General features: G+C 51.2%; 1 protein-coding gene across 41 annotated transcripts in view; it reads left to right on the forward strand.

The window, feature by feature from the left end:
• CTIF (cap binding complex dependent translation initiation factor) overlaps nt 1–19,344 on the forward strand; it is a 297,253-nt gene that overhangs the window by 178,731 nt on the left and 99,178 nt on the right. The window lies entirely within an intron of this gene.

Here is a 19,344-nt window from a genome sequence, read left to right on the forward strand (position 1 = left end):
CCCTCCCCACCTTCACGTTCTCCATAGAACTGAACACCCTCTGACATTCTGTACCATGCATTTATTCTGTTTATTAATCTGTATCTCCCCACTCGAAGATAAACTCCAGCAGAGCAGGGCTTTTTGTCAAGTTGCTCCCAAGCCCACACTCAGTGTCTGGAGAAGAGTCTGGCATCTAGCAGACACTCAGTCAACATTACTGGGTAAGTGAATGACTGGACAAGGAGGTAGGCAGCCCAACCCTGGGTTGCTTACTTTGTCCTCTCAGGGCCTTTTAGCAGCTCAGTTACAGTACTGCCAGCTCTCTGGAGTGCCTCCGCTCCCGTAGGTCTCCCTGCCACAGCCCAGAAATAAGTCTGTTAGACAACCTGGGAGAGCTAGCATCAGCATCTACGTTTGAGCAGAAAAAAATATCGCTTCCCGCCATCCGCTCTGGGCCCTTTGGAAGGAAGGCCCAGGCCTGGGTCCTGGATCAGTAGCTAGTAGATGGGTGGGGATGGACCTTAAGCCTCAAGCAAGACCCTGGAGACGGTCATGGTGACCCATGGGCAGAACCTTCTCAGGAGGGGAAGTGAAGTTCAAGTCAAATCCTCACAAGTAAGAATCTTCGACGTGTCCTCTGCCGCCTTCCCTGCATGGTGCCCAGTGATGAGTGGGACTTGAGTGTGCGGGCGCCAGATGAACCTCTGTGACTCGACCTCCAGTGGGGCCAGATGTTTCCTCCTCCCCCTTCCCCAGCGTCATCTTTTCTCACGTCATGGCGGTGTGGCGGGAAGAGCCCTGGGCGGGAGTCAAGCCTGGGAAGGACCCTCTCTCTCTCCTTCAGTCAGTGCGGGAGCTCGAGCAGACCACCTAACCTTTGGGGCCGCCGTTTCTTCACTGGCCCAACAAAGGGATCTGAGTCGCTGGACTCTAACTGGTGGGGCCAGCTGTCCTCGTCTACCCTGGACCATGCTAGTTTTATCGCTAGAGGTCCTGTATCCCTGGACACCCCCCAGTTGTCCGCCTTATCTCTAAGGTGTCTCCTGGCGTCCATGACGTAGGAGTTCTGTGAGTGTCATCGTCAGGTAGTATTACTTGCTTCTCGAACCCCACAATGCCAATCAGAAAGATGTGACCCCTCCTGACTTAGGAGCCTCTGAAACAGGGCAGAGGGACTTGTGGGGCACAGATAGCATAACAGAGTGGGTTCTTGAAGGAAATCGGGGCGTTTGGAAGGTGTGGCCTCACCCCAAGCTGGAGGCTAAGTGAGCTCACCCCCTCACCATGGGCTGTGACACAGTCCGAAGGCACAGGCTTGGTTGATGGGCCTCCGGTGGGAGGTTTTCAGTTGGTCTCAAAGGTCCTTCACTCTGGTGACATACTGTGGGAGAGGCCCCGGGCCGCCCTGCTGTGGCCCTGGCTCTGCCCTTCTTCGCTCGCTGTGGCCTATCGTCTCTGTCCCTCTTCAATCTCTTCATCTTTAAGGAGTCGCAGAAGAATCACCACCACCCTCAGGAGACGGAGTGAGTCCCCATCGTGGGCGTTGTACCCATCCTGAAGGGGTGGCATTCCAAAATGGCGGCCTGGCAGAGAGCAAGTGTCAGAGGCCACAGGAAGCTGAGAGCCCCGTGGGGGACGCCGCTCTGTAATGAGTTGTGGTTTCAAAGTTCGTAGACGCCTTTAGTTAATCCTTCTGCTAAGGAACCCCGGGAGGGAGCTGTGCTGGTGGTTGGAATATAGACTCCTGTCTGCTCCTCCCCCTCTGCCTCTGCCCGGCCATGTCGGGTGGCCCAGATTACTTCCTGCTGATGTGCCATGAAGTCCCTCAGGCTATCCCATTGTATGTAATAAATTCTCAGAAAGTGCGTCCTGTGTTCAAAGGGCCCCTCAAATGTCAATGCACATTGTCAGTACAGTCTCCCTTTGAGGGAGGGGCTACTGTGTCCACATTTTACAGCTGAGCGAGCTGAGGCAGAGAGAGGTGCCATAACTCACCCAGGGCCACACAGCAGGGCAGAGGCAGAGCCAGCGCCTGAATTCAGGCAGGCTGCGAGAGGCTCCTCACTCGGACAGCTTCCCCTCTTTCTGCTGGCTCAGCCTCTCGCGACCTGTCTTGGCCACTAGTGACCCAGCCACTTCCTGGCCCGGCCACTGTCCCAGACCTCTCCCTGAAGCTCACCTCTGACCATCCAGCTTCCACGCTCAGCGAAGTCTTCCTTCAGCCACAACCAAGATTCCTGCCCTTCCTCTACCATCGGCATGCAGAGCCCCCCCAGGACCTGCCTCAGCCTCACTTTCCAGAATTTCTTCCCACCTCCCCACCCTCACTGCCCATGCAGCTGTGTCTCAGTCGGCCAGACGACTCCCTGCTCTCTGACCATGCCCAGGCCTTCCCTGCTGGGCCATCTTTCCCTCCTCACAGAAACTGCCCTGTCCTGCAAGGCCAGCTCCGGTCAGTCGTAGGAGACTCACGCCCCATGGTCTGGTGGGTTGTCCCTCTGTTTCCCGTGGCATTTTATGCCTGGATGGCCCATCCGAGCGTCGTGGCTACTCAAGTCCTTGCCCTGGGCCTGCCTTGACTGTCCCTCTGTGTCCCCGGCGAGTAGAGGAGCTCTGGCTTCAGAAGGATTGTGGTCCAGCTCCCTGCACCTCTCCCCCACTGTGGTCAGATCGTTGGAAGCCTGGGGCAGCCAAAACCAGACCATTAAAAGGTTACTAACAGGTCGTACAAATATTACAATGTCAGAGCTTAGCAGATCTCTAGAAATCATTTACTCTAGCCCCCACCCCTCTGCCAAGTCTGGAACATTAGCATGGGTTCTCCCCAGCTTCCCGCTTTCCAGCTTTGTGACCTGGGCAAGTTATTTAACCTCTCTGTGCCTATTTTGTCAGCTGTTAAATGAGGATAACGTTGCTGTCTACGCATAGAGTTGTGGGGACGATTGAATAAGTTAATTTGCATTCTTAGAACGGCATCTTGGACATAGAAATTACTATTCAAGTGTCATTCGTCATCATAGTTGTTGTTGTTGTTGTTATTATAAAAGAGAACTGGGGCTCAGAAAGGTGCTTTCATTAACCCAGGGGCACACAGCTGGTAGCCACTGCTGGAGTGGACCCCAGTGGCCTACTTCTCTCTCTCCGGCCAGTGTCCCCTGTTACTTTGCCTCTCTGTCTCTGGTGCATGTTGCCAGGCAGTGGGTACTCAGTGGGTCTAAAGTGCCACCAGAAATGAGAGTATGACTCCCACCTGGGCTGCCCTATCCACAGCTTTGCAAGCCCCGGGCCCGCCCACCCTCCACCACATCACTCGCCCTCCTGACCAGGGCCCATAGTTGGAAGCCTACCTTGATTTCCGGCCTGAAAGGAACCGGCTCGCTGGGAGACTCTGCCCCCCTCCCGGCCCCTCCCCTGCTCTCAGGGCCATGCTCGGAACAGGAAGGGAGCCGGTGAACACTGCTGGGACCACAGCCCCCTGAGGCCTGACTCTCAGGCCTCCGAAACACCATCCCCATCCCCTATCTCAGAAACCTCTTCCCACAACGCCACAGTAAGAACCTCCACATCCATTTCCAGCGGAGCCTGGTGCTTCCTGCAGTGAGCCTGGCAGGGGCTGAAGGACAAGGTGTGGCCCCTGCCCGCCCTCCAGGAGTGAGCTGTGGACACAGGCTGCAAGCGTGCTGCTCCTACCATGAACTCCGGGGAAAGATCCTTGGGACAGACAGCATTCACCATGGGCCAGGGGACCAGGACAGTTCCCCAAAGTGGGTGGACTTGAGCTCGCTGAGACCCGAGAGAAGATGTGTTGAGGCAAAGACGAGTGGGGAGGAGTTCCAGCGGGGTAATGACACGGATGCTCTCGGGGAGGAGGGGGCAGGCTGGCCGGAGGACAGTGCTCAGACTTCCAGCCGATATTCAAGGCTTTCTTTTTTGTAAAGATTGGCACCTGAGCTAACAACTGTTGCCAATCTTCTTTTTTTTTTTCTCCTGCTTTTTCTCCCCAAATCCCCCCAGTACATAGTTGTATATTCTTAGTTGTGGGTCCTTCTAGTTGTGGCATGTGGGACATCGCCTCAACATGGCCTTGTGATCGGTGCCATGTCCACGCCCAGGATCTGAACTAGTGAAACCCTGGGCCGCCAAAGCGGAGTGCGTGAACTCAACTACTTGGCCACGGGGCCAGCCCCCTGTTCAAGGCTTTGACACTCCCTTGGAGGCCAAACCCTTCCGAACGCCCCACACTGGAGCTGCAAACCTGATGTCTCATGGAAGTTGCTGGGCTTGCCATGGAACCCTGAGGATGCTAGGGGAGGTGTCTTCTGGGCTTGGGCCTCCTGGGTTCTCCTGGGTAAGAGCCCCGTGCCCAGAGTCCTGTCTTGTTACTGCTGCTGTTTCCCAAATGAAGCTCTGACAGCAGCGGTGGGAGCTCGTCACTGAGCCCTTGCTCCATATCAGGCCCTGGGCCAAGTGAAGCTCGTGTAATTCTCAGAACCTTGTGCAATACTCCTCTCATCATTATTCCCACATTTTACAAAAGGGAAACTGAGGCACAGACCAGAAAGAGCCTTGCCCAGGGGCACACAGCTAGGAGGTGACAGGGCCCTGATTTGAACCCAGGTCTGGCTGGCCCCAGAGTCAAGCTCTTGCCCTCATGCCAGGGGTATCTTTTCACCTTTAGAACCGCACAGTGTGGAACCTACCCATGCGGGTGGCGTGAGCACTGGGCTTCATGGAGGTCAGAGAGGCCAGCCGAGACTCAGCCACTCAGCCAAATCATCACTCAGCAGCCCCACCAGCCACTTTGGTGGTTTCAACCATTACGCAGTTAGAAATTATTTTTATTCTTAGTCAAATATTTAATTTTTACCCATAATGGACAGTTGGTTAAAGGCAGGAAGCATTAAAGAACACTGATATTAAAAGGCTGGTTTAGGAGGAACGCACAATCGTTCTGCACATCTGCCTCGGGTGCTCTGCCCTGGCCCGGGAGTCCCATCCGTCTGGTCAGAGTCCTTGAGTGGCAGCTCCCAGACCCCTTCGAGCTCGACTCCTCCAGCTGCAGAGACCGGCTCTGTTCACGGGGAGTTGAGACCCTCCACGCTCACGCCCAGCTCTGTGGGCTGAAGGGATCGCAAGCGCTTCCTGCAAAGTCTCACGTCTCGTCATCTTAAAACAAAGCAAGAAAATTACAAAAGCAAACAAGCAGATTTTTATTTTATAAAAACAAACATAAAATTCAAGAATTCCAAACAGTGGGCCACAAAATCAGTTTTTGCTTTTTGTTTCTTTTTCTGCCTTATATAGTCAAACGTTAGCCTCCGTGTTGGCACGTGTCTGGTGCCAGAGCCACAAAGTAACGGTGATATGTCATTTTGAAATTTCTTTGTAGAAAATCATGCTTTTGCTTTTGTAACTCATTTACAGTAAATGAAGGAGAAGGCATCACTTGGTCAGCAGGAGAAGGTTAAAGGTTGCCTGTGTTCATTAATGTTGGTAAAGATCATGTTAAACATGAACCCTATCATTCACTCCCAATAACATATCAATCTAAAAACCATGTTTAGGGGCTGACCGGTGGCACAGTGGTTAAGTTTGCGCGCTCTGCTTTGGTGGCCCTGGGTTTGCCGGTTTGGATCCCAGGCACGAACCTACCCACCCCTCATCAAGCCATGCTGTGGCAGGTGTCCCACATTTAAGTAGAGGAAGATGGGCACAGATGTTAGCTCAGGGCCACTCTTCCTCAGCAAAAAGAGGAGGATTGGCGGTGGATGTTAGCTCAGGGCTAATCTTCCTCAAAAAAAAAAAACTGTTTTACATAAATAGCTTTTTTCTCAAATACCGCTGAAAATAACAAACAAAATATTTTTTAAATTCCTAAGGGTGTTTGCGAGGTGATATGTTACTGTGAGGGGAGTTCTCAAGTCTAAAAGAATTGAACAAGGCTGTGGCCAGCCCACTAGACTGTCTCACTTTCCACAAGTGTAAAAATAAGAAGAATAAAAATATTTGCTTTTTGCCACTCATTGAGGAGCTAGGTCTCCTGGTGGGTGCCAGACAGACCTGCCCCGGGGAACAGGGGCTTGCTTTGGGAAGTGCAACCCTGCAAGTTTTCTCTAAAAGGGCAATCTGACTTGTTTACGAGGGTGCACGGGGTCCACCCAGGCTGGTGTCTCCCGGAAGGTAGGAGAGTCTGTGCCCGACACTCGAGTTTCACTAAGGACTTCCGATGGGTTTCAAGGACACAAATGCACAAGTGAGCTCTGCATTCCATTCTGGTGGGACCACCCCTATGGGGAGGGGTCTCTGCAGTTTAACCTGCTGCCCGGTGAAGCAGGACCCTCTGAGGTCAATTTTACCGTAATTGATTTGATTTGCCTGGTGCATAAGAAATTAACTCAAGAAAAATCACCAGCAAGCCTTTGTTGAGTCTGGCGTTTCTTCTAGAATGTCCTCTCTACTTTTCCCCTTCTGACCAAATCGTATTGTTTTGTAAAACTTTTGATTTTGACAAAATTTCAGACTCTCAGAAGAGTTGCAAGAATAATGCAAAGAATTCCCATATTCTTTCCACCCAGATTCCTCAAATATTAACATTTGACCACATTTGCTGTATCTTTCTCTCTCTCATGTACATTTTTTTCCTGACCTCCGTGAGAGTAAATTGCCTTTCTATGGCTAATTACTTTGCAGTCTTGTTTCTTTAAAACAAAGACTTTTTTTTTTTGAGCAAGATTAGCCCTGAGCTAACATCTGCTGCCAATCTTCCTCTTTTTGCTGAGGAAGACTGGCCCTGAGCTAACATCCATGCCCATCTTCCTCTACTTTGTATGTGGGACGCCTACCACAGCATGGCTTTTTGCCAAGCGGCACCCGGGATCCGAACCGGCGAACCCCAGGCCGCCGAGAAGCGGAACGTGCGAACTTAACCGCTGCACCACCAGGCCGGCCCCACAAAGACTTTTTTTCATCACCACAGTACAATGATCAGAATCAGGAAACTAACTCAGATACGATACTGTGATCTACTCCCCACCATCCTTACTCCTGTTTCTCCAGTAATCTTAGATCATGGGTTACATTCAGTTGTCATGTCTCTTTAGTTTCTTTTAATCAGGGGACAGTTTCCAAGGCTTTGTGTTTCAGGACATTGACTTTTTTTAAGAATGACTAGTTATTTTTGTAGCAAGTCCCTCCATTTGGGTGTGTCTGGTATTTCCCCCTGATGAGAATCGTGTTGCGTGAACTTACTGATGTTGGGTCCTTCCTGGTGCATCATGTTGGGAGACTCCTGCTGTCCTTTCGTCCCGTGACCGGTGATGGTAACTTCAGTCACCTGGCGAAGGCAGTGTCTGCCTAGTTTCTCTACTGTAAAGTTACGAGTTTTCCCTTTGTAATTAAGAAATAGCTGATGGGGACATACCTTGAGACTATGTCAATATTCTGCTTTTCCTTAAACTTTCACCCACTGGACTCCACAGATGATTCTTCTTTGAAACAATTATTGTGGTGATGGTCACCAAATGATTTTCTAATTCCATCATTCCTTCTAGTTTTACTAGTCGTCTTTCTACTGTCACGGAGAGTCCTGGGTTGATTTTAAACTCGCCACTGTAAGCCTCAAGACCCCAGCATTTGGGAGCTAGGGAGACTAAGTCCTCGTCACCCATCTAAACGTCCCTGAATATATACACTGAATCCTGGCTGACGGGTATTTACTGTGAAGCCATCGGTATCTGCTCCAGGTCCCCTTGCACCTTGAAGGATTCTAGCCCAAGAACCCCTCTGCTGGGCCGCCGTGTCCTGAGACGACTGGGCTGGGGCTGGGGTGTGTGATGTGCGTGAAGCTGCTGAGCGGCTCTCTCCCCACCAGGACGTCTCGCCGTGGGCTTGTCAGTTCCCCCAGCTCTGGCTGAGCAGTGTGGCCCAAGGGAGGCCCTCCTCCAGCTAGCTCCATTTCACATTTCCTCTCCTTCCCTGGATGGAGAAACGGCCCTATGGGGACAGAGCAAACCTGTCATAATGAAGTTGTGAGGGAGGAGGCTGTGCCAGGAGGGTGGCGGGGGTGCGATGGCTGATGGAGTGAGACGGCAGGCAGCCGGCAGCGTTTCCCCAGAGAGCCTGGAATTCTGCTCAGGGGTGCTTCAGCTCAGGGACCGCCCTAGTCCCATAACAGAGGCTGCTTTCCTTCACCTGGGGCCCTGTCCCAGAGCCCCCCAGGGCTGGCCATGAAGGCCTGGGGTCACCTCTCAGGGCTGGTCTGAGGCAGAGGCGTGAGAGGGCAGGGTTTGTCATGCAGCCCCGTGATGGTCCCTTTCAGCTCCGCCCCCCGCCTATTTTCCAGTGGTGAGGTCCATTTGATTGATAAGACAACTGAGGGGCAGAGAGGTTAGGCACCTTGTCCAAGATCACCCAGCAAGATGGGGCAGAACAAGGATGTGATGCCAGGTGTGTCTGATTCCCAACTTGTCACTGCATCATGCTGCCTCTCCAGGTGAGGACTCGGGGGGTGCTGCTGAGATCCAGTAGGGCTTCCTGGAGGAGGTGCTGATTGCAGAATGGGCAGGTAGGAATAGGAGGTCTCCACAGCTAACTGCTGGTCAGTGATTTAACACCTCCAGTGATGGGGATCTCACTCCATCCCCAGGCAACCCCTCCTCTCCCTGAGAGGCAGTTGCTCCATCCGAGGTGAGCTCAGACTGTGTGTCTGGCTTTCCTTCCTCCATAGTTCAGAAGGGCTCAGCAGTTGGTCACACCTGGGAATAAAATTAGGGGACTTTCTCTCCATCCCCCTTCCTCTTTGTCCTACCTGTCCCAGTTTGGGGGCTGTCCGACTGCACAGAGATGGTGAGATTAAAATAGGTGATGAGAAAAGGCCTAGTTCCGAGTGGACCTCTGAAATCAATTGGCGAGATAACACGAGGCCCACTGAGGCCCACTGACCAGCTGTGGTGGACACTGATGGCCAGGCTTTACGCTGAGAGTAAAGGAAGTCATTGCAGGCAGCCCCCGAGCCTGTGGGCAACCTTTGGGCAGTGTTTCCCTAGGGATGATGGTGGTGAGAGATGGAGACTTTCACGGTGGGAAACTGTGTCCAAAATGCAGCCCTCAGAGGCCAGAATGAGAGCAGAAGCCGGAAGCCGGACATCCTAGGGTTTCTTCCTTGATTCCTGACACTTGAAACAGCCTGTTTCCCGATAGCCTCGGTTCTTTCATCTGTACTGTGGGCGCACTAATGCTCATTACTTCCTCTGAATGTCTGATAGATTCATGCTATGTTGCTTAGAAAACCCACAACATAATACCATTACAAGCCAAGACTAATATAACACTTACTCCTTTAAAATTCCCAGGAACCATATGAGATGAGTACTCTCTCTGTCTCTGTTTTACAGATGAAGAAGCTAAGGCCCAGAGAAGTTAAGGAACTTGTCCAACGTTGCACAGCTAGAAGTGCAGAGCCAGGCTTTGAGCTCTGGAGGTCTAGCTCCAAAGTCCATACTTTAAAGGACGACAGTGTGTTGCCTCTTGGTGAATACCCTGGGAGTTTGTGTTGAGCACCTTCTGTATTCCAAGCAGCGAGGGGCTGTGGGTGAAGGCCACACAGCAGGGCAAGTTCACACCCGCAGTCAGGCCTCCTCAGTTCCTTAGAAAAAGTGGGTGGGAGCTGGCAGAGTCTCAAGACTCCAGAAAGGTGGCATGGCCAGATTTTGCTTCCTGGTGTTGATTCTCATGTCTCAGTCAATTAGTCACAGGTAGGAAGAGCCGGAAAATTGGACATCCCAGCTGAGACTTAGCCATTCCATGGCTGGTGTCCACCCTCCGAGGAGTGAGCGCCCAGGGTGGGTACCTAGCTCGGGGGATGCTGGGACCCGCCAGCAGGCTGCACTGAGGGTCCACAGGCCGGATCTTGGAGACGGCAGGGCCTGGCAGGGCCGGGCGGAAGGGCGAGGGCCTTCCCCTGGAAGCAGTCCACCAGGGCAGCCGCGTGCTCTTCCCATGACATCACGCTGCCTCAGAACGTACGAGGCCAAGGATTCTTGGAATGCCTGATTCATCTGGAACAAAAATAATACCTCGTATTTATAATGTGCCTTTGTTCCCCCGAAGGCTCTCCCGGGCTTTATTGTATTGTAACTTCAGACCAACCTTGTGATCCAGGCAGGAATGCAGAGGGGGTGGGAAGTCGCCTTGGAGAAGGCTGTGAGTGGGGATTTGGTATTCCCGTTCTGCAGGTAGGAACACTGAGACGTGGGGACTTGGGTGGTTTGCCAAAGCCGCCAGCAAATCGAAGCTGAGAGCCCTGGGTTTCCAGTGGGGTTGAGAGGAGGCCTTAGAAATGCCTCCGCAGTGGAGGGACGCAGCGCCCCATCCGACACCCCGGAGACAGCCGCTTCGCTGTGGCCTCTGTGCTGCCCCATGGTGGACCAAGGAGGCGGGGCCTGCAGCTTCACCCTCCCTCCCCCAGGGTGCAGCAGTGGAGCCAGAGGGCCCCCCGAAACCCGACTCCCCCAGCCCTGCCCACAGGCCCCAGCCGCAGGAACTCACAGACGGCGGTGGGGAAAGGATTGTTCCCAGCACAGATGGAAACCCGAGGGCCACATGTGGCTTCTGTGGTTTTCCCCAGACGCAGTGGAGCCAAGGCTGGAAGGCCGGATTTCCAAACCTCGACCCCAGCTCCTGTCCAGAGCCCTCCCAGGCTTTCCGTCTCACAGGCCTCAGCTTCTCCGTTCCCGGGGCCCCCAGGCCCAGCCTTCGGCCTTTGCTTCTATGCCGTGCTCACGGCCCCTTCCCCCGCCAGCTTTGGGTCAAGGCCTGCCATTCTCTGGATTTGAGTTTTAGTGACTTGGCAGGAGGTGCAGCTGCCCCAGGCCCTCAGGACCCTGGAACAGGACTCAAAGCCTTGAGACCGACGAGCGTGGTGGGTGAGGGCACACACTCAAGGGCCAAATTACCTGAGTTCAAACCCAGGCTCTGCCTCCTGCAAGCTGTGTGGCCTCGGGCAAGTATTTACCCTTTCTGTGCCCCACTGAACTCTCTGTAAAACGAGTCAACAGTAGTCCTGCCCTGCAGGGTTAAAGGGAAGCCTGGCACATGGTTAATACTTCATATATGTTAGCCTGTTTTTTTTACTATTACTCTGTATCCTTCTGACCTCAGTTCCAGCCCCTTTCTCGGGGCTGCCTCTGGGCAGGGCCAGCTTTGTGGGTGTGTGATCTGTGGGGCTGCACAGGACCCATGCTCAGAAGGGCCACCCTTGGCTTCATGCTCTGCTTCGGCTGTCTTGAAGTTCTTTTTTTTTTTTTAAAGACTTTATTTTTTCCTTTTTCTCCCCAAAGTCCCCCGGTACATAGTTGTATATTCTTCGTTGTGGGTCCTTCTAGTTGTGGCATGTGGGACGCTGCCTCAGCGTGGTCCGATGAGCAGCGCCATGTCCGTGCCCAGGATTCAAACCAACGAAACACTGGGCCGCCTGCAGCGGAGCGCGCCAGCTTAACCACTCGGCCACGGGGCCAGCCCCTGTCTTGAAGTTCTTAACAACGGTTTTTGAACAAGAGACCCACGTTTTCATTTTGCACTGGGTCCCACAAATTATGTGGCCGGTCCTGCCTCCAGGACCAGACAAGGATGGACCCCCGGGCTGCTCTCTGCTTCCTTTCCTTTGTGACTCTTGTCCCTAGTTGTAGCCAGATACCTATTTCTGTAATGAAGCTCCATGAGGGCACTGCCCTGTGTCTGAGGTGCTGCTGTGTCCCCAGGGCCTGGCACATTGCAGGGCTCACTTGAGGCATGAATAAATGCCCAACCCCATGCCAAACTTCAGGGCAGATTTAGAGAAGGTTCTGCCCCATCCAAAGGAAGTGGATGCTTTTAAGGGCAGACGAGGGACACAGACAAGGCCATCCGGCCATCCAGCCATCCGGTGGCAGAGACTATATATAGGGAAGTTCAGACTATAATCACATTAGGAGTCTGGAGAGAGGGAGGGGGCACCCTGGGACTGGGATGGCTCCTGGGCAGATCTGGGCCTTGAAGCCCAGATGGGATTAGAGGAGGTATTGAGAGGCTTCTTAGGGACAGCTGAACAGCTTTGTCGCTCCCCCACTGCCAGCTTCCCTGAGGGTTCCAGGAGCAATGTGGCCCTGGGCAAGCCCACTGGCACCTCTGATTAACCTCCAGGCAGAGCAGAATCTCAGAACACATTTAATTGATGAAGCCATAAGTGAACCAGCCTTTCCCCTCATCATCCCTTCGTTCATTCATTCCATAGTAGTCGGTGGGAAGAGTCTTTTCTCTGCCTTCAGGACTCAGAGGCGCAGTCAGACCCTCTCATTTCCACTCCAGAGCGTCCCTTTGGTCAGGTAAACATCTGCTTTCAAAAGCTTTCAATCCATGCAGTGAAATACTGAACTTCCTCATGAACTTTTGCCTCGGCTGGCAGAGCCTTCGCTCTTGAATTATTTCCTATGCAACTCTGAGCGAAAGGAGAGTCCCACAGTCTCTTGGAGTTGGTAGGGGGGCGGGGTGGTCTAAAGCTTGGCTGACCATCCGAGGCAGCAGGAGTGTTCCTGGAGCACGCGGGCACTCTCCCCGTGGGATTGCCAGGAGAACCCGGTGTGGGAGTGGACCTGGCCCTCAGAAAGCCAGCTAGCCGGTGCTGCTGTTGCTGCCGTGATGTTGATGATGGCCATGGCAATTACAGGGTGATTCCGTTCCCTGAGCTTTGCAGTGATGCCCCCTGGTTCTCCAGAGACCGCTAAGACCCCAGAGAAGTAATTGTTCAATCCAATCACAGAGCTTTTCCGGCAGTACACTAGAGCAGAAACACAGATCAGAATTCACTGCAGGCTTTGCCACTGACTAACTGGGCAACCCAAGGCAAACAAAGCAACCTCTCTGAACCTTGGCTTTCTCATCTCAGCTATCATGCTGTCATTCGTGTGATGCTCTCAGCCACCCCTGAGGTGGGGACTGACACAGCTGGGAACAGAGACACAGAGAGGTGACATCCCCCGAGCCACATTACTGTGAGTGGCTGAGCCAAACTCTGGGCTGGCTGCAGTCTCGCAGACGGACCTGACAAGGAGTGTCCTGCAGAACAGACTATGGATTTCCATCGTCTAAGTCATCCCTGAGAGTGTGTAGGTGCTCAATTAATACAGGCCACTATGATCCTTGTTCCTTTGTTAAGCCAATATCATGCTTCCCTCAGTTGGCTCTCTCAAGACGGAAATAAGGCTGCCTTATGCTTTTCCTTGTCAGACTGCCCAGCCACTCTGCAAACAGGGCGGGTGTGTGTGGTGGGCCACCTTCATTTCCGGGCCCCACATGCCATCACTAAGCTAAGCAGCCCCCAAGCTGCAGAGAAGCCCCACGCCCGAGCCCCTGCATCTCGCCGCAGCCCTTGCTTTGTCCCGGAGGCTGGGGCAGGGGCGGTGGGACCCCGTGTGTAGGTGGGCAGGAATGGAGGCGCCTGAGCTAGTAATGAGCAGTCATCACTTTCCTGAAGGCAAGAAATATGAGCCCGTGCATAGTTTTAAAACCACTCGCCCTAGGAATTTTGCTTTCAGAAATTTTTAAGCAGACCTACAAATTATGTGGTAAAGTGTCCGACATTGAGAGACCCATAATAAGTCAGTGGCCCTCGGAATATCTAGTTGGTAACGATTATGAAATAAAAAATGAACAGAGAGATGTTTGTCTGCCTTCGGACTGCTGTTAAAATCATTTTTTAAAACGAAATCTGAAGTTATTCTCCCGAAACCCACCTCCCGAAATGCAGCTGTGGTGTTCCGAGAACTTTTTTTTTTAATAAAAGAGAGCAATCTTAGAGTGTAACAAGACATCTGATTTCAGAACCCAGAGAAGAAAGAATAAACTAGATGAGTGATGGAAAAAGCGTACTGACAATTTCCATTCTCAAAAAAAGTAAAGCATTATTTCCTAACAGCAGGTGTTGCCAGCAACACAAATGGAATATTAATCTTATCTCCTAAGCCATCCCCCCACCCCCACCCCCACCCCCACCAGGGAGAACTTCCCCAGAGAGATGGGGGCATCGGAAGCAGGCAGGGAGTGGATCTTTGTCTTCTTTGCTTGCAGGGCTGCACAACTGCATGCTTAGTATGTCTCCAAAACCTGGATCCACACATCCATGTATCCGAGACCAAATGTGGCTTCCTTGCCCAGCCGCTGGGAGTGAAAGCGGCTCATCCCCATCCCGTCCAAACCTAAACCCACAGGTTCCGTGGTGAGCAGCCAGCTGGCCCCTGAAGGAAGGTATCGACGAAACCCGGGGCCAGCAGACACACAAGAGAGAGGAGCCGGTTTTGGCCAGCTCAGCCAGGTCTTGCCGACAAATACTTGTGAATGGCCAGAGCACGGAGGCCCGGGTCCCCATCGTTGGGGACTGAGGTCCAGCCCCAAATCCGTTCAAGTGGTCAGGGACCTCTCAGCTCCTTCCCAAGCTGAGGATGTGGGCCTCCTGTGGCCGTCCCCGCTGTGGGTCATAGCGGCAATTCAGCCCTTCTCTCCTGAGGGGGCTGGATCGGAGGGTGAGTGGGGCGAGTGACGAGAGGGAGGTGCTGGTGACGTGACTAGCTGAGACCTCTACAAGGCCCTCTGCTTGTGGGGCTTCCCCTCACTGAGCCTCAGCTGGCTGATCTGTAAAATGGGAAGAAAAATTCTTGACCGGCCTGCACATAGAGGCCAGTCCCAGCGTTCATTGGCCCTGAGAACAAAGCAGGGCCTTGAACAGGAAGGGAGAAGAAAGAGGCAGGCTCTGTGTCCCTTGTCCCCAGTGGCATCTGGCTCTTCCCTCCCAGGGGCCAGCCAGCCAATCTCTTTTGCCGTCCAGCCGCGCATCAGACCTCCTCCTTTTGAATCCATTAGTCTTGCCTGCCCAGTTAGGAGGGGCCCCTTGATGGTGGACTCCCACTTCCCCTCCTGCCCGCAGACATCACTCCATGTGTGTAAAGGAGCTGCCACCCGGGAACAGTGAGTCTGAGAACACCCACCATTGCCCAGCCAGCTGGGACATTCTTGGTGATGGCTGTATTCACAGGACTGGCTGGCTCTAAGGTCTTTCAAACCAGGAGGACATGGCATTCCAGTCCCCCCTAAATTTCTAGAAAGGAACAGCAGAAGTTCTGCAAGCCCTAGATCATTTCTTTCTGAGCCCTTGACTGCCAGCCATGTAGAAATTCCCTCCTTCCTTCTCCAGGTGGAGAGAAGTTCTATTTGGGGTTTTTTGGGGGGTGGGGTGGGGTGGGAAGGATGTTGGGCAGCGAGAGGGAAATCCCTGATATGCATGGCAAGTGGGAAGCCAGACAGTTGCTGGGAAGGGCTTGGTCAGCCATTCTTTGGGGACATTCCTTGGGCCAATAGCTGCAGGCACCACAAAAATTCTAAATAAGGATGACAAAAGTTGTGAGAATCGAGCATTATCTGCCAGGGAATTTCCAAGGTTCTTCTCTGGGCTTAAAAATTACTCACACTCGAAGAACAAAGAGAGTCGAGGGAGAAAGGGCCAACTGGTTGAAAGTAATTGAAAAATAAAAGTCGAGAGAATTCATGAAAAGTCACAGACACATGGCACCCTGGGAGTTGGTGGGCTGTGGAGTTTCTTCCGTGCTCTCCCAGCGTGAGTCAGTTCATGCTTCTTAGAATGAGGGCTGCAGGCTTCTGAGCTGCCTGTGTCTCAGGCATCTGGGCTCAGGTCTGGGCAGTCTGAAGGCCAGTTGGTGATGGAATCCCTGGGAGGAATCTGACTCAATGTTGGGTTTTGCTGATAGGGTCCAACTCTCTCCTGGGTGCTCGTGCTGATGGTCCCTGCCCTGCTGTGACTGCAGACTGACCCTCCTCTGCAACTTAAAGTGGTAGACGCATTGATGATCCCCGTTTTTAGAATGAGACCATTAGGGAGTGAAAGTGAGTTTTTTAGGCGTGCCAGCCGGGGGATGCTTTTGGAGGAGGGGCTGCCTCTCCCACCCAAGTCTCAAGGCAGCACTGCTCTTGCCCCAGGAATGTACCCAATGAGATCAAACCTGGACAACAAGGATGAAAATGCCATGCAGGCCTCCTGAGGAGGGCCCAGGGCACACCCAGTCAGCAGGACCCAGTTCAGTGGACCAGGCTTCCATACATGTTTTTATAATGACTCTTAAATTATTAAAATAAATATAAACAACTGAAAACTCTGGACATTTAATATAAAAGCAAACATAAGAAGACTGGAAGGTGGAGAGAAGAGGGCAGACCAGTTGGGGACCATAGGACCTGAGGAGTGACACAGTGATGACTTCCTTGAGTTTTCTTCTTGGCCTCATAGATCCCAGACTTGGAGCCAAAGAAGCTGGCAACCCAGAAATGCCGGTAAACACAGGCAGACGCAAAAAGCCCCAACAAAAGCTGGCTCTCTCTAGCCAAAGGACCAGGAAAGAGGCAGCCTCGAAAGACAGAAAACTCTGAGACGACACTCACTCTACTCCAGGAAAGTGCCCCAGAAAAAACCGGCTCCACCCCTACCCATGTCAGAGAAGGCCAAGTGACAAGTTGGGACTCATCCCTAACCCTGAGAACCCCTCCCTCTGTGTCATTGGGGGCCATATGGGAGCAGGGATATGGCACCCGTACCCCTCCCAGCCAGGGAGACGTCAGCATGGGGAGCCCAAACTCCCACCCCTGCCCAGCAGTAAAGAGGACCTCCCCTTGGGGTGTCCAAGAAGGCCCAGTGGGGAAGTTGACTTCTCCCTCACCTGGCAGTAACGAGGCAGCACAACCCGTTCCACTACCAGAGCAAGGTCAGAAGAAGCCAGCTAAAACAGAAGGTTTGATTAAGTCCAGAGTCTCATAACATAATACCCAAGATGTCCAGGTTTCAACTGAAAATCTTGTGTCATACCAAAACCCTGAAAGATCTCAGTTGAATGAAAAAACACAATAGGTACTAATACTGAGATGACAGAAATATTAGAATCATCTGACAAAGATTTTAAAGCAGCCAGCATAAAAATGCTTCAAAGGACAATGAGGAACACACTCAAAACAAGTTAAAAAATAGGTCTTGGCAAAGAAAGAGAAGATATAACGAAGAACCAAATGTAAAATGAATGGTTAAATTAAAAACTCAACAGCAGAATGGAAAGGACAAAGGAAAGAACCAGTGAACTGGAAGATAGAATAGAAATGATCCAATCTGAGCCACTGAGAGAAAGTAGACTGAAAAAGAATGATTGGAGCTTCCCAGATCTAGGGACCATAACAGAAAATCTAACATGCTTGTCTTCAGAGTCTGGAAAGTAGCAGAGAAAAGGGTGGGGCTGAAAAATTACCCAAAGAAATAATGGCTGGAAACTTCTCATGCATTGCTGGTGAGGGTGTAAAATGGCACGGCCTTGAGGCCGGCCCCATGGCCTAGTGGTTAAGTTCAGTGCACTCTGCTTTGGCAGCTTGGGTTCGGTACCCAGGAACAGACCTACACCACTCATCGGTAGCCATGCTGTAATGGCAACCCACATACAAAATAGAGGAAGATTGGCACAGATGTTAGCTCAGGGCCAATCTTCCTCAGCAAAAAAAAAAAAAGGCCCAGCCTCTCTGGAAAACAGTTCTGTGGTTTCTTAAAAAACTAAATATATAACTACCATATGACCCAGCAATGGTGCTCCCAGGTACATAAATGTTCCTAGCAGCTTTGTACGTAACAGCCAGTAACTGGAAACAACCCAGATGTCCTTCAGTGGGTAAATGGTTAAACACGCTGATATATCCACACCATGGAGTACTACTCAGCAGTAAAAAGAAACGAACTGTTGATACATGCAACTACCTGAATGAATCTCCAGGGAATTATGATAAGTGAAAAAAGCCAGTCCCAATGGGTTACATACTGCATGATTCCATTTATATAACTTTCTTGAGATGACAAATTTGTAGAAATGGAGACCAGATTAGTGGTTGCCAGAGGCTAAGGAGGAGGTGGTGGGAGAGAAGTGGGCCTAGCTATACAAGGTCAACAGGAAGGGTCCTTGTGTTGGTGGAAATGCTCTGTATCTTGATTGTATCAATGTCATAATCCTGGTTGTGATACTGTACCATAGTTTGGCAAGATGATACCATGGCAGGAAACTGGGTCAAGGATACAAAAGATCTCTCTGAATTATTTCGTACAGCAGCATGTGAATCTATAATTATCTCACAATAAAAAGTTTAGAAAAATTAATTCATAGTCATTTAGAAAACACAAATAAAAAAAGAGAAGAAAAATCCTCCTCTCATCCTCCAGAGATAACCACTGTTAGCATTTTGGCGTATATCTTTCCAGATTTTTCTGTGCATATATATACTTGCCTTATAGCACCATGCTGCACGTATTACAACACGTCCTTCTTCCATCAACAAGAGTGAACTCTTTCGTCGTGTTCTTAATCACTGCACTTCCGGTTTTTCACTGTCATAAGCCCTGCCATGACGAACATACATTGCTGTGCACATCTTTGATCATTTCCTTTGGATAAATTGCCACAAGTGGAATTGCAAGGGGCAAATGGTTTACATGTTTTAGAGGCTTTTGTGACAAATTGTCAAATTTCCCTCCACAAATATTATGCTAATTTCTACTCCTAATATACTATGTGTTGTAAGTTGCCATTTGTGTGGAAAGAACTTTAATTCCCTGGAAAACCCTGCCACTAGGGAAAGCTTTCCAATGGAAAAAAAAAAATGTTTTCACTAATTTTAATGGAAGAGAATGATATGTTTAACCCCAACTGAAGATACCCTCAAATTTTCAAAAGTAAAAAAATTATCAAGTGATCATTGAAATTGGGTTTATGTGAGTAATAGGAGTTTGAAAGTAAATAAATACACTTTGTTCATAAAATGCAATGCGATGAAGGTCTGTTGTACTCACCAAAGAGATGGGTCCCAGAGAATGTGGGACTTATTCTTTACAAGGTAAATTCTTTCTGCAAACTTTCTTCACCCACTTTGAGGGGCTCATGGTTACCTTGTTCTCCAACTGCACTTCAAATAAAGTTATGGCATGGAAAACACCGTGAGGGTGAAATAGAGGTGGAACACAGGAGTGCTTCCAGTGATGGAAGCAGCCCACATGAACAAGACCGAAGGATGCTGAGAACGTCCCCTCCTACCCACCCACCCACCATCCTTGCTTGCCTTCGGTCCAAAAATCAGAATGTTTGGGGTTCGTCGCGTGGTGCACACCTCAGATTTGTTCCGTATGATATTCTCTGCTTAGAAAGTGTTGTTTCAAGTAAATTGGTGAGCTTGTCTTTGCCTAAAACCGTCATGTTAAATATCACCTCTACGTTAGTCTGCTCAGGCTGCCGTGACAAAATACCA

This window comes from Equus przewalskii, chromosome 7 (genome assembly GCF_037783145.1).
Source record: "Equus przewalskii isolate Varuska chromosome 7, EquPr2, whole genome shotgun sequence".
NCBI classification, from domain to species: domain Eukaryota; kingdom Metazoa; phylum Chordata; class Mammalia; order Perissodactyla; family Equidae; genus Equus; species Equus przewalskii.